Source organism: Talpa occidentalis, unplaced genomic scaffold (assembly GCF_014898055.3).
Source record: "Talpa occidentalis isolate TD23 unplaced genomic scaffold, MPIMG_talOcc4v2.1 talOcc4.11, whole genome shotgun sequence".
Lineage (NCBI taxonomy): Eukaryota > Metazoa > Chordata > Mammalia > Eulipotyphla > Talpidae > Talpa > Talpa occidentalis.
This window is the reverse complement of record NW_023601104.1, coordinates 8795267-8807956: the sequence shown is the minus strand read 5'-3', so window position 1 is coordinate 8807956 and position 12690 is coordinate 8795267. Positions and strand designations below refer to the sequence as shown.

Sequence of the window (12690 nt, the reverse complement as noted above, 5' to 3'; positions counted from 1 at the left end):
ATTAAAGCACCTTATTAAAATTTTGAGAACAGAAACTACAGCTGTGGTTCTTATATTCCTTGCTCACCACTGAACCCAACACAATGCTTGGCTAGGACACAGTCCATAATTGCTGGTGAATGAACAAAAAATAACGAACAAAGGGAGAACTTACCCTTTGTCTTTAATCCTGTAGAAGAAAATAGCACCAAGGATCATAATGAACTATTCTCCTTAATCTAAATTCAAAAAGAGAACACTAGCTTAATATCTATTTTTCAGTGATCAAAATCCAAGTCCATTCTTTATTCCTTCCTTTCTAAAATATTGCAAGCCACATCGTTTCTGTTTTGTGAACCTCTGCAGTAAGTGATCATAACAATTTTCTTACTTGATAAAATACAATGTTGAACTGTCTCTATATCCTGTGCCTAAGCTTTGGCTTTGGCTTCCTCACAAGCTGATGAGGATGAAAATATTTAGTGTGGATGGAATACCCACCACATATCCAAGTACTGTTTTTTGTGCTTTCCATTCAACCCTACAAGGTAAGTGATTACTATCCCCCTGACAGATGAAGAAACTGAGGTACTGAGAGATAAGTAACTTCTCCAAGATTACAGCACTTACATGATGGGATAAAGCAGAGATGCAAACACAGGCAATTTGGCTCTATCCTTGTCTCAAAACTAACTGCCTCTTATAATGACCTAGAGAACCAGACTCCATTATATATATTCTTGCATATTTCTCAGTAACTACCTCCTCACACAGTGCTGGGCATGCAGCAGGCTCTTTCCAATCTAAATGGCTGGTGTGTTACCTGGGCCATCTTTCAAATTCATAGAACATTGCTAGGGAAAGTTTTTAGCTAAAGTGTGCACTGTTCTGAAGATCCCTCCTCTAGTTCTACTTAACTCCACCATAAGAATATCCGTGACAAAAAAAAAAACAAAACTATTCATATGCAATAATATTAGCACTTAATCAGATGCTAAGATTCTTTATGTAAACATTGGCCAAAATGGATAGCAAAACAATACTAATAAAATACAAATCCTCCTGGGGGGATTTATTTTATATCTCAGTAAAGGTCTTTTATGCGAACATTTCCACAACCCCCATCCCCTACCCCCACTAAAGACACACACAGAGGAACAAAGATTTCTTGTCACTAAGGAGATAAAATGCCCTGTGGAAATTTTGATCATTCTTAAGATATCTACCACTAACAGCTTGTTTTGGAAAAACCTCAATATTTGACACAATTCTAAGTTACATTGGTTTAAGTTTAAAGGATAAAAATACTGATTTAGCCAGTCATCTGTGCCTGTCTTTCTAATGAGATGTGTGTTGCTGCACGTAACTCATCTTAAAAAAAAAAAAAAAAAATTCCCAAAAGATGAACTTTTCCACTGATCTTTTTCTTACACAACATTCTACTAAAAAGAGATTAATCCTATAAGAACAAGAATGGCATTTAATGAAACTTCACTGCATCTGGCCATCATCCAGACTTTGGTTAGGCCCCACAACACATGCCAGAAACTATGCTTGTTTTCTGTATACTTAGATGTGAAATTTTTCCAATGAAATGGTAAACTATCACTAAGTTATGATTTTCAAGTTTAACTCAAATCTTTACACATATAATTAGCAAAAGGGATAAATAAAACTATGCAGCTAATAAAACTGATTTCAAATAATGGATATGGAGCATAATTTTAGTGACCACAAAGCAGAAATAAAAACATTATCAAAAAACAGAAAATATTACCTATCAAGAACAATAATATGCCAAGCAAATTCCCACTTACATCTTAAAGGAAATCTGCAGGAAACCCCAAGACCATGGTCAACCTCTTCTGGCACCCAATTCCTAACAGTCAGGAAGGGAACACAGACAGGGTGGTGTGACCACTAGATGGCACCTCCTCACCATTTCTCTCCTCTTGAAACCTTATTCCCTCTGCTAGGCTTCACCAAAATATGAGCAGTACAAAATTCAAATTATAGGTGCTCACTTTAACAAAGAAAAAGACAAACAAAAACAAATTAAGTACATAATTTTAATAAAAATTCTTCCTGCAACTTTCTATATATAAATTTTTGGAATATAGTCATCAGAGAATGTCTCATCAAAATGTAATTGCTGGCCTCCCCGGTGGCTCAGCAGGTTGAGCACCGCACTGCGAAGCTGTCCACAGCCTCTGCAGCACAGGTTCGATTCCCAGCCAGCCAGGCAGATACCCACATGGCACAGCAGACCTCTCCTGTCTCATCAGCTGCTCCCCTCAGCAGTGGATTTCAGTTGATATGCCTGTTCTGCTCCCCACTCTGTCTCTGGTGAATCTTCTCACCACTGTACCTCTGACTTACACCCAGTTCCTGTATGGATAAATAAATAAAAATAAAATTTAAAAAAAATGTAATTGCCAATTATAAATTAGTTGTCTGTCTCCCTCTCTCTTAGGCAGTGCATTATTGCACCGTTACAATATGGAATTGGGTGGAGTTTAGTTTCTTTTATTATTATTTTTTAAAGATTTATTTATTTATTTATACAAGCACTGGTAAAGCACTGGGTACAGACAGAAGCACGGGAGGGTGAGAGAGAATTCATCAGAGTCAGAGCGGGGAACAGAACAGGCAGACTGACAAAATACACTGCTGAGGGGAGCAGTGGGCACGGCAGGAATGGTCTATCGTTCCATGTGGGACCCTCGCCGGTGGCCAGGGATCGAACCGGCGAGGATGGAACCAGCACTGCAGAGGCTGCGGGCAGCTTCACAGCCCAGCGCTCAACCGCTGTGCCACCAGGGAAGTATAAATACCTTCTAACTGCACATAGCAGGAATCCTTTCTGCACCTCCCTACACAGGGTAGATAACATGTAAGGATGTGTCTAACTCAAGACAAAATGGTGGCCTCTAATACTTAGAGAATCCCAGCAGATGATGGTAAACAGACAGGGTAGAATGTACATCATAACTTCTATTTTAAATAATGTGTTGGGGATTTAAAGAGTTTTAAAACAGGTGTAGAGTATAATCTGGCAGTCTATGACAGTCAAGAAATTTTCCAAGACTTTGATGGCATCATTTAGATTTTAAAAAGAAAATCTGAGTAACAGATATTTGGAATTTTTCAATTTGCTTTGTTCGTCATTGTCAGGGCTACAGGGCAGATGGCTCGGCCTATTTATTTGCATCTAATTGCAAAACATCACCTCAGATTCAGACGGCTAAGAATAGACTGGGCCCTAAATAGAAATTTGTTTTATGTACAGTTTTCTCCTTGGAAACCTCAGTTCTCACCTTTGCTCCCTGACCTGTGTCCTTCCCTGCTTTTCAACCTCTTGCTCAAAAACATCTGCTTTTGACACTTAATAAATGTGCTTTCTCCACTCTGAACCAAATAAAACAAGGGTCTAAAATCAGCTATTCCCATTCTAAGGTAAATATGTGCCATCCACTTAGCAGAGTTGACCCCTCACTCCGACACGGTCCCCTGACACTTGTTATCTGGCTCTGTTTTAGCTCTTACTACCTCACATTGTAACTGTCTACATGAGGGTCTCCTCTATCATGCTAAAAACTTGTCAAGAATGAAGTTTTAACCTGTATCCCCATAACCTACTATGGTGTTTATAAACAATGTCCTCAAGAAATGCTTGTTTAATTAATGTATCCCCTTGCCTTGACTTATTTACATTTTAAGCCTCCTCTGGAATTGAGAGAAGAAAAGCTTTACCTTCATTTAATGCAGGAGTTCTTATTTTCAAAGTTCACAGGCTTATATGTATATGTATTTGAGCATTTTTCTAGGAAAGAGATTTCACCAGATTCTTAAGGAGTTTCTGACTCTTAAAAGTTGGGACCAAACCAGGCTAAAGAAGTTTAGGTGTAAGGAATCAGAAATGATAATGTATTATTAGACAAATGAGTCTCCCAAGCATTTCTAGAACCATTTCAGTTAGCAACTACCCACCTTGTTTATAGGCAGTATCTTACGAATACAAAGCAGACAAACTAATCCTTACTAAGAAAATGGAACCAGTTTCTTTCAAGGTTGTTGCAACCGCATGTATTCACAAAGTACTTTAAAGAAACCATAGACAGAAGATAATGACAAGAACTGGTATATGTCAAATCCTTCATCAGAGAGATAAAGGCATACTTAAGTCATATAATAATTGCCTTAATGTACAAACACAAGGCATAACTCACCAAAATCTTCAAGAGAATATTTTGGAACTGGAGAATCATTTTGTTACAATATTACCTTATTTCTACCTTTTTCTTCTAATATGGGTTTCTTAAGTCATTCATTTCTCAGATTGAAAATGTATCCTTCCACACTCCCTCTAACCAACATCTATACCATTAGTCTAACTCAGAATTATACTAAGAAGCCAGCACCCAAGTACTAGCCTTTCAGGCTTGGATTCAGGTGGTTTGGAGTAGAGTTTTTCTGATGAATAATAAAATCCTGGCTTGGTCCAGTGGAGGAGATCCTTAAAGAAGTTACTCTGTGCCAACTGCAAAGTTAACTGACACCTGTATCCGCCCATATAAAAGACCTTTCCTAACCAAAACAAGGCACAAGGCTGCCCATTTTCTTCCATGCCCAAATTCAACTCTCAGGACCTACTACTGCAAGTGAACAAAAAGGCATGTTCTCATCGGTTGAGGAAAAGGTATCATAGTTGACCACCAGTAAAAAAAAAAATTACTCAAAGCCTACTGTCACTTACCTCAGGCCAACTCTGGATCTGCTGCCTCGGGATGAAAAAGAGGGATAAAATAGAAAGTAGGAAGGATGAGGCCAGACCATCTCCCATTCCAAAAAAACTATGACCCTACTGCTCCCACAAGTGCAAGAAAGAGAATGCAGTATGCATTCATACATGACAGTTTCATTCCTATAAGCTGCGACCCGGTAAGGGTTTCAAAATTAACATTCTTCCTCCTCAGGAATGAAGGATCTTGTCCTAGATTATAAGATGGAGCAAAGAGGCCTTGAATTCAGCATTGAGGACAAATTATCTAGTGTAATTTCAGAGGTAAATCTGCTCCCCATTCCTATACCATCCAGTTTCGTCTATTAAAAAGGAGAAATTCCAATGAAGTAAGAGATAGCAGAAGGGGGCCTCCCCTGGTGACGCAGCAGTTGAGCGCTGGGCTGCGAAGCTGCCCGCAGCCTCTGCAGCGCCGGTTCGATCCCCAGCCACAGGCAAGGGTTCCACATGGGCGCAGACTGCTCTGGCTCAGCAGTGTATTTCGTCGGTCTGCCTGTTCTGTTCCCTGCTCTGGCTCTGGTGAATTCTCTCACCCTCCCGCACTTCTGACTGTACCCAGTGCTTGTATAAATAAATAAATCTTAAAAAAAAAAAAAAGACAGCAGAAGGGGATATAAAGGGGGCAGTGTTATGTCATAGAGGAGAGGGGACAATGGCTGAACAGTGAAGTGGGTCACAACTGATTTGCTTCTTACTTAGCTCTACTCCAAAAAGAAAGACTGCAGTTCTCTCACCTACTCTGAATAGGCATTGCTCAAGGGGGATAGTTATGAAATGACCTTCTGTATAATTCATTAAAGAGGCTTAAAACCTGGGGTGGGGAGTGAATTAGAAGCATAATGATTGTTTTAAGGAATTAGAACAGCAATTACTTCCCAGAATGAAAAAATAGTTTCTCATTTTATGTTGTTAGTAAATGTAAAATATTGCAGAAAGCTCATAGGTGGTCCTTTAAGAGCCACAAATAATGACGATTTTTTTACAAGGTCAAATAAAAATAAAGAATGTAGATAAGAAAAATGATTTCATCAGGAACTTTATAAGTTTACAAGTTGAATAGCTGGGGTAACCTCCAGTCAAAAGCACTATGAGCTTTGTGAAAGAGCCCCCCAAAGGGAAATGAGACTTTTGATTCTCACACCAGATGTACTACCAACTAGCTGTGTGGTCTTCAGCAATCACCACACATTAATCCCTTAATTGCCCATGTTGAGGATTATTTAAACACCAAACAAGATATTTTATTTGGGAAATTATCGGCAACTCTAAACCATTATTCACTGTTTTATAATATGTCCCTACAAATTGTGCTTATTATTAGTTCACATTCCAAATCTACCTAAGCATTAAACACCATTTTACAAATTTTCAAAGGACATTATAAAGTTTTGAATTACACTTTAGCCAGAAGAAAATGCAGGGCTCTTTAGGGGGAAAAAATAAATACATCTTCCACATCTTCAATTCCACATCTTGAAAAAAGGGGTTTAATCCCATCACATAACACAGCAAAGCCTGTTATCCTTGAAAGGAAAGTACTAACCCCTCAATTTAAGGACTAGTTACAACTGATTAAAGTCAGGATACTTATAATTTAGTGTGCAAGAATGTATGCTGAAATATAATTAGTGCCTATGAATTAAAGCAGGATGCATTAGGCTAACTCGGAGAATGCTGTTGAAGAGAAGACCCGGAGTTTAAAAAAAAAAAAAAAAAAGAATGATCCTTGTGTTTGCACAGCAGCTAAGCAGCTCACTGTTCCTCTAATTGATCTGAATGGAAAGAAAGGGGAGGTGGCGCCCTCTCCATCACTCAGCCTACAACATGTCTCCATGGCACTGCAGTCCTCACAGGGACGGTACAAAGCTGAAGGGGCTGTGCTTTGTGACCTCTGCTCACTTCCCAGCTTAATGAATATGGTAATTAGAGCTCTGCTGCCAGAAGGGAGAGCATCTGCTTAAAGTCCTCACAATAACAAAACTGACATGATGCGATACAGTCAAAGTGCTGACTAAGAATTTTCTTTTATCTCCTTTTAAAGCCATAAAGTGCCATTCACATTATTACTAGCTGGGAATTTTTAACAGTCTTGCAATGATAGCAATTATTTAACACATGCATGAAACAATAGAGCTTCACACTACTTAATACACCTTTGAGTTCTGTGACTTCCAATGTTCTCACTGGCTGGATTATACCATCTAGTAGTTCCTGAACAGGTGAGTATACAAGCCACAAGTATACAAATCAAAATGATTTGAAACAACCTTTCCTTTGAGACTGCCCTTGTAGTTCTATTAAAGAATTGAAGCAAGCTCCATGACCATGGGTTAATTAAACAATTTGCCTAGCACTTTACTCTCCATGCATAACTGCTGTAATAAATCTCTGTCAATGGGTCAGGCTGACTACATGGTTGTTGACTTATCCCTACAGCTAATTTTTTCCTAACATCTACCAGAGCCAGATTAAAGAATACTTAATATTTACTACGTAAAATCAATTAAGGTAGAACTGTATTATTACCTTTCTCCAGTTAAAAGAATTCATTCAGATACTTGAACACCAATTCTGTAAAGCTGAAAATAATATGACACATACAAAGAAGAAAAGCAAGAACTACTACCTTCTGGTATCACCTAGTTGAGGAACTGTGATCAAATAATGATGATAATGATCAAATAATGATCAAGTAGTTCTTCAAATATGTTTGAAGAACTCTCCTGGTAATCGGGAGACAAGTGGACAAGTCACTTAAGCCCCATGTCTTGGTGTCTCACCTGCAACAACAGAGGCAGTGATGGCCACATCACCTAACCTCCAAGGTTGGTATGAAGATCAAGTCAAACTGTAGGGAAAAGCACTTTGCAAACTATATGCAACATAAAAATAAAGGGAATGATTATGCTCGGCAAATGACATGGAGTGATGTTTTTTGTTTTTAACAGATTCAAGGATTTTGCTATAAAACCATCTAAAACACTGAGGCCGAGTGATTTCACTTCATTAATTATGAATTATCACTGTGAGTTCCCTAATCTGCTGTCAAGAATATAGATGATCAAAACTGAAAACCATCAAAATTTAAGAATTATGAAATTTATCTAAATATGGTTTAAATGGTTAAAAACCTGTAAGCTTTAAAAAAGCAGAGCAATTTTTAAAAAGTTCACAATTATATACACAAAATTCTCAATGACTATAGAATTCACATCTTTAAAAATTAAGCTGGAAAATTTTGAGTTACACTATGACCCATTATTCAAAGGCATTTTTAGATAGCTAATCAAAGAGTTAAAGGTAAACCTAACGTGAGTTAAATACCATAGAAAAATCATAATGAATTATAGAATCTCTTTTTCTTAGCCCATTTGTTTCCCTGTAAATCTGCAACAGAGATGCACTGTCAGTGGGGTTTACATTTCCCCAGTATGTTAACCCAGAACCTCAGGGTTTCTGAGATTTTTTCCTTGCTTGCATGTTGGCTGTGCTTCTCTAATATTAGCATATGTCAGCATTTCACTTACTTTCCGAGAGGGCATACAATAGTCATGCCATGCCCACTGTTTCGACAAGGTTATAGTTACCTACCTGGGAGCAATCCTTGATCTCTCCTCCAGATACATTGGGGTTCACTACCTTTGGCATTTTGACAGCCTACTCCCCATGGCTGCCAATCCCCATCTGTATCCATGTAGCATCCTGTGCCAAATTGTTTTTCCTCTGCTTGTCTCACTCCCCTCCTCTCTGCATAACTCAAGTTCTACCCATTGAGTTTTCTTTCCTGTTTGCCAATGTATTAAATGCCACTTACCTTTTAATATCTTTAAATTATTATTTATATACCCCACTAGTTTTATGTGTCCTGTGTCCCCGATTTAATTTTAAATTCTTAAACATGAAGTTTATATGTTATTATATTTCATAGTCAACTTAATATGACTTTCGTTACTTTCATAGCCAAAACTATCTATAGGACAGTGGAAAGAAACGCCACTAGGTAGGTAGACTTTCACAGTACCGAAAGACCTATTTTTTTTTTTTTTAGATAGGTGCTTCAACTCTTCCTCCACCCCCTCTATTTTACTGAGCTATAGCTGACAAAACATAACATAGCTTAAGTGTACAATGTACTGATGTGATGTTTATATGTTTTACTACTATTACCACTATAACACTAGCTCTCACTATAGCACTAGCTATCACTCCATATCACCACATAATTACCATTTCTTTTTGTGGTGAAAACTTTCAACATTCAAGTACATGATACAGTACCAGGTAGCAGACATTTCTAATCTTTATACACTGTTAAGAGTTCACTAGCTGCTAGAAACTGCTTGAGAAACTGACTCAATTTTTTTGAAGGCTTCTTAGATCATGTGGTATGTGCTTTCATATAATGTAGAGATAGAATAAGAAATAAAAATAGCAAACAGTGATTGCTAATTCTCAATTTGTAATATTAAATTTAAAATTAAAAGCAGACTCCCTCAAGAAAAGAAATTACATTCTATGTTTTTACTTGTTGCTGCTTATCTAAACCTTAGATCCAAAGAAATGTAGCTAAAAAGAGATTAGCAGCAAACTTCAAAGCTAATAACAGGCACTTTATCAAGAATATAATTAGATGGTAATTTCCTTGACGTTACTTACTCAAAACATATTCCAAAGATGATGCAGGGCTTAGACATGAAAGGATATAAATACTTTTGATAGATGACTTCAAGAAACACAAAGCAAGTTACAACAGTCAAGGACATAAGCCAAGCAAATCAAAGCAAAAATCTGTCTATGTACTAAGAAAGCAAGCAAAATTATTAGCAAATTGTACACTGACTGCACTCCATTTTGATGCTATTTTACAAAATACAATGTTCTATGCTACAAATAAGTAGTACTTTACTACATTTGAGTAAATCTACTACACTGAACCCCAATTCCAACACTCTCTAGTTGTGCTACCTTGGGAAAGTTATTGAATTTTTATTAAATAACTCCTCATCTATCAAATAGGAATAACAGTTGAGCCTGCTACACACATAAGATGGTTATGAGAATTAAATGAGTTAATACAGATAAAATGTTCAGATAAGCACCTGGCATATAGTAAGAATTATGTATGAACTAATTGCCAGAGCCTCTTATATAGTCATTATATTTATTTTATGAGATTAAGACAGCATTTCACTCTTTCATTTTACTCTTTTTTAAATGAAAAAAAAAAAGTTACAACAGTCAAGAAATTTTTCCTACATTTATTCCAACTGATAAGTTACAAAAACAGCCCCTTGTAGTTTTAATACTGAAAAACCAACAAGTAGAGTTTAATTATTTTGAAATAATTTAAATCTTTAATATATGTGAAAAAGAGCACATGTTTAAATACATAAAGCTAGCTTTTCAATAAAAAAAGAAAGTGAAAACACCTTAGTAATATAGAGTGAACAAAGATACACGTTGCCATTCACCAAAAAGAGCCATAAAATTCCTAATAAACATCTGAAAACATTGCCTAATTCACTAATGAACTGAAAGACAAATTAAAGCAATGACACCATTTTAAACTGTTGGGGCAAAAATTAAATGATAACACAAGTGGCACAGATGTAGCACTCTGGAACACTACTAGTGCAAGTAAATATGAAACACCATTTTTGGAGGGCATTTTGGCAACTTGGAGTCAAACTCTTAACACACACTCTGACTCAGCAATTACACTCAGGATTTATCAAAAGAAAATCATTCAACAAATACATGTTGATGCCCAGGGCATCAAGATTTATAATAGCAAAATACTGAACATAACTGGCAACTATGTGGTTCAATAAACACGCTCAAAGATTAGCATATGACATGTAATGGTGAAGCTGGTATGTACTTTATTAACATAGAAATTTGCCCATAATGTATTGTTTGGTGAAAGACTGTAAAATGTATGTGGAATATGATCCCAGATTTGTAAAAAGACAAAGAAATAGAAGAGGGGAGGGTGCATGTGTGCTGCGGTGGGAGGTGTGAATATGTGGAGAGCATTTAAGTACATGGGGAGCATGTGACTAGGAAAATTGTCAAGCAACAGAGTGGTCAAGGATTAACCATGGCTGTATTACTGATTACTTTTCTAAAAGGTAACATTATGGGAGATTTTTTTCCTTTCTTTTTCTCTTTCTGGGTCTCTAAATTCCCTAAAAAGCCATTTATACTATAAAAATGCTTTCAAATCATAGCTAGGACTACATTATTACTTTATAATGGACAGAAATCCTTTAACAAATTCTCCTTCTTTGTCTTCAAAAGAAATCATCTACTATTTCCAGTTGAGCACAGAATTCTTTGTCTTCATAAAATCTATCACTGTTATTTAAAGAAAAAAAAAAAAAACCTAAAATTTGCTTGGATATCCCAGAAACCTTTTCATGATATTTTCTAGTACTTCCAAAAAGGTCAGATTGTTGAGATAGTTCCAAATTCCGGAATCATACTAATACAGACTGAGTTTACACCAAGCTCCACAGCTATAAAAATGAATTTTTAATTAAGGCCTTCTCTATGTTTCCCAAAAGTGTTGTCTTCTCTCATCTTTTCCCAATTCAAGGCAAGAAAAATGCTTTTGACAGTAAAATGGTAAAACAAGCTAATTCCCCCCATTTTAGATAGATAGCGGGAATAATTCTAAAAAGACACAAATAGTTTCCTCCTTCTTAATATTCTCAAGAGATGAAATTGAGAGTAGACTGTCTCTTTCCAAGAGTACACATGTGCTTTCAATAAATCTTTTACTTCAATTTTCACTTCTCTGCCATTGTTTTTTTAGATCATATCTTACAACCCAGGTCAGACACATTTTAAAAATAAAGTTGGGACATTTTTCCTCATCATTCTTAGATTTCTCCTAGAAATTTATTAAGGCCTACTTTTTCAAAAACCCTTCAGAATTTTAGTGAAATCATTTACCTTTCTTTTGGAATAAACCAATGTGTCTGTCTAGCACACAAATCACTTTTTCTCCAGAACTGCCTAACCCAGTAGTCACAAATCACATGTGGCTATTGAATATCTAAAATGTGGTTAGTCCAGATCAAGATATGCTGTAAGTATAAAATACACACCAGATTTCAAAACTCAATATAAAAAAGTGTAATGTTCAACTAATACTTTTTTATTGATTACATATTAAAATAATGTTTGGATGCACTGTGCTAAATATAATCTCACCTGTTCTTACTTTTTTGAGTGACTATTAGAAAACTAAAGTTATGTATTTCATTTGCACTGTATTTCTTTGGACAGTATTGATGGAGAAAGTTAATTCATCATGTCAGGATTCTTATTACCATTTCTATAACTATGTAAATATTAGATCTTCACCAGTGGCATTTTACTGGAGGTTTGCTCCCTCCACCCATTGTGCAAAATGTCTGTAGCCAACTTATTTTCCCTCCAACTGACTTGTTTTTTGTTTGTTTGTTTTTTTTGTGGGACCCTTGCCTGGCGGCTGGGGAACAAACCGGCGCTGCAGAGGCTGTGGGCAGCCTCTGCAGCCCAGCGCTCAACCGCTGCGCCATCAGGGGAGGCCCTCCAACTGACTTGTTTTTTGGAAGCTCCTGAATTACTATAATCTGAGCATTTGGTGCTTGTGATTAGTGTTCTCCTCCTTATTGCCATGTACACCTTATTGCCATGTACACTGTTCTCCTCTGTGCCATGTACACTTTAACGATGGAAAGAGGTTATAATATGATTCCACTGGTGGAAAGCATAGCCCTCAGTCTGAGATTCAAACTCGCATCCCACAAAGCACACACGGAAGTGCCATGGCAATTCCCCAGCAAATGTGCTAATTTCCTTAATTCCCCCAGTGCACTAGTAGCATGAAATGTTAACATTTTACACTTGACTCGAAGCAG

The 12690-nt window shown here is 36.8% G+C and overlaps 1 protein-coding gene across 1 annotated transcript in view; it reads right to left on the bottom strand.

The window, feature by feature from the left end:
- Window positions 1-12690, bottom strand: part of FSIP1 (fibrous sheath interacting protein 1) — a 205938-nt gene that overhangs the window by 86057 nt on the left and 107191 nt on the right. The window lies entirely within an intron of this gene.